This window comes from Trichomycterus rosablanca, chromosome 4 (genome assembly GCF_030014385.1).
Source record: "Trichomycterus rosablanca isolate fTriRos1 chromosome 4, fTriRos1.hap1, whole genome shotgun sequence".
NCBI lineage: Eukaryota > Metazoa > Chordata > Actinopteri > Siluriformes > Trichomycteridae > Trichomycterus > Trichomycterus rosablanca.
This window is the reverse complement of record NC_085991.1, coordinates 17507467-17510778: the sequence shown is the minus strand read 5'-3', so window position 1 is coordinate 17510778 and position 3312 is coordinate 17507467. Positions and strand designations below refer to the sequence as shown.

Here is a 3312-nt window from a genome sequence, read left to right as displayed (position 1 = left end):
GAGTCTCTGTTATATCTTTATAGTATTTTTCAAAAAAGAAAATATCCGGCTCAAACAGACACAAGTGTCGAAGTTGACTGGGGTGATTCACTTCACAGCTGAGACATGTTTCTTTCAGTTTGTTGTCTATAATGTGTTGTAGGATTACAACAACGGCGGACTTTATTAGTTTTAATGCCGTACTGCATATTTGACCATCCACATCATCGATTGGTTCAGATACAGCTTTCACTTCTAGAGTATCGACGATTGTTTCACTATCTTCATTACCATCTGGTAACTTCTGATGTCTAGATGCCGAACCCTCCAATGGATCTGGTGAAAAAACCGACGGCAATAGGTATGTCATATTCATATTTCCAAGATGGACGCCAAACTGATCCAGTGAACTGTCGTCTGACAAGGTGTTGAACACCGCTGATTCATCATAGCTGTAGTTCACAGCTCCACGGCACATGTCGATCGGCGCGTATTCAAGCCCCGGCCTTTGATATTTTCCACACCATTCGGACCCATGGGTGTCGGGGTGGTCTGCTGGAAGAAAATCCTCAAACATGTCGACCTGCGTGATGACTCCGTCTTGATGTTCTACTCCGTGAATGTGGTTGATGTTTCTTTTAACAGAGAAAGCAGGTAGGCCGTGATACTCTTTGCCCAAAGCACAAACGTCATAACCCCGAGAATCAAATAGGTTAATTTTAACATCCTTAAAGTGATCACGATGTCGGCTGTCATATGCTTTGACATAACTCTTCTTTCTTGGTGCAAAAACCAAATTGTTTTCACGATCACTAGAACTAACAGTTGGTGTACACTGTAACTGGTGTAACAACCAACAGTTGGTGAATATCTAAAAAGCGGCTGATTTACACACACGGTAGACATTTTAAAGCTTTGGCTTAGAAATCCAGCAGCGTGTGAATGCTTAAATACTATATACAGATGTTAGAGACCTTGGGGGGTGGGGTGTGTGTGTGTGTGTTTTGGGAGGTGTGTGGGGCTGGATTGTGGTGGGTGGGTAGGATGGGGCGGGATGGGGTGGGAGAGGTGGGACGGGTGGGTGTTCCATACCTGTGTCAGTCAACATGACCTGTGAATCAAACTAGCCTGTCACACACAGAGTGGGGCTGAGGGGGTCATAAATCAAGGGTCATAAATCATATTTTGACAGTTAGTGTATGATATTTACTACTGTTGATGCACCTGGCAGATCGTGTGCAGAAGTGGGGACCACTGTGGGCAACATCAACATTTCCATTTGAATCATTTAATGGAACTCTATTTAGGTTTTTAATGGAATAACCCATGTGCTAGTAAAGAGATTCCTCAGGTGGAGAAGCATATCTAGAAAACCTGAGAAAATTATGGCCAGTGCAAGTGTGAATGTAAGGCAACTGTTTAAAACCTCCAAGATATCTCTAGCCACACAAAGAGGTCTGCAGAGTTTCCAGGTCATGTGAGAGGTTTGGGCTGCCCAAAAACTGAGAGTACATCTGTGTTACAGAGGATGGCTATTACAAAATTTCCTGGAACCACAGTTCTGTCAGGTTTATTTTATAATCGTTTCAGCTGTACAGTTAGAAGATGGAACCTTCTGCAAAATCATGAGCTGGAACTCCTACTACAAATATCTTCTGTGTTTAAGTAAAAGAGCTTGCAAGCATTTACAGCAGACACCTTTATCCAAAGCGACTCACAGTAGCGACAGTATACAGTGTGAGCAATTGAGGGTTAAGGGCCTTGCTCAAGGGCCCAACAGCTGCAACCTGACAGTGGTGGGGCTTCAACCAGTGACCTTCTGATTACTAGTCCAGTACCTTAACCACTAGGCTACAACTGCCCTAGCAGCAGCAGAAAGCTATGTAATATAGAGTCAAGCCGGAAAGTCTGCACACCCCTTTCACCTTCTCCACGTTTTATTATGTTACAGACACATTGTATATTAGATTGAGTTCTTGTTTTGCCTCAAACATCTACACACAATCACCAATAATTACAAAAATAAAACAGGGTTTAGAAAATATGCAATTTTATTTTACTGAGGATAATCATTTATTTAGGGGTTGCATATCTGTACACACACTTAGTCTAATACTTGGTTGTTGCACCTTTGGCAGCAATTACAGCTTCAAGGCGTCTTGGGAAAGAAGCTACGAGCTTGGCACACTTGTTTCTGGACATTTTTGCCCATTCCTCTTTGGTATATCCGTCATGTTTTTTTAGCTCCTTCCACATATGTTTGATTGGATTCAGGTCTGGGCTCTGGCTGGGCCACTCAAGGACATTTACGGACTTTCTCCGAAGCCACTCCTTTGTTCTCTTGGCTGTGTGCTTCGGGTTGTTGTCATGTTGGAAGGTAAACCTTCACCCCTGTCTGAGGTCCAGAGCGCTCTGGAGCAGGTTTTCTTCAACCAGAAAGAGCATTCCTCCTAGCTTGACCAGACAAGGTGGCCGAGTGGTTAAGGCGATGGACTGCTAATCCATTGTGCTCTGCACGTGTGGGTTTGAATCCCATCCTTGTCGAAAACAATACCTTTTAAATTCTTAATGCATGCTCAGTAATCCAGCTCCACAAATCCACAAAGTGGAGACCATTAAACAGTGTGTGGTTACTAATCTGTATGTAATTAACATTGTATTAAAAGAACGGCTGTATAAGATGATCAGTTTCTATTTGGTGTTACAGTTGGGATTTTTTTGTGAGTAGTGCCAATATTTTGCACAGAGCTGAAAGCAAGAGTTTCAGGGGTATTGTTCAATGTTTAAATGAGGTGAGATCTTGCATGGAGCTCCAGAGCGAGGGTGATTGACTGTGATCTTGTATTTCTTCCATTTTCAAATTATCGCACCAACAGTGGTCTCTTTCTCACCAAGCTTCTTGCTGATGGTCTTGTAGCCCATTCCAGCCTTGTGCAGGTCTACAATCTTGTCCCTGACGTCCTTTGATAGCTTTTTGGTCTTGCCCATGGTGGTCGAGAGATTTGAACGGAATAAACTGATTCTGTGACAGGAGTCTTTTATACAGGGATAGGACTAATTTGTGTGCCTCATGGGCACATAACCGGTCTGTGGGGGTCAGAATTCTTGCTGGTTGGTAGGGGATCAAATACTTATTTCCCTTAATTAAATACAAATTAATTTATAACTTTTATTTAATAATTTTTTTCTGGATTTTTTGTTGATATTCTGTCTCTCTCTGTTAAAATAAACCTTCCATAAAAATTATAGACTGTTCAAGTCTTTGTAAGGGGGTAAACTTACAAAATCAGCAGGGGATCAAATACTTATTTCCCCCACTGTATATTTATACAC

General features: G+C 42.2%; 1 non-coding gene across 1 annotated transcript; it reads left to right on the top strand.

Annotated features, from left to right (window-relative positions):
- The first annotated feature begins 2441 nt into the window (after nucleotides 1-2441).
- trnas-gcu (transfer RNA serine (anticodon GCU)) lies at nucleotides 2442-2523 on the top strand. Its single transcript has one exon. It is a non-coding gene; the product is annotated as a tRNA-Ser (tRNA).
- Nucleotides 2524-3312: the final 789 nt, after the last annotated feature.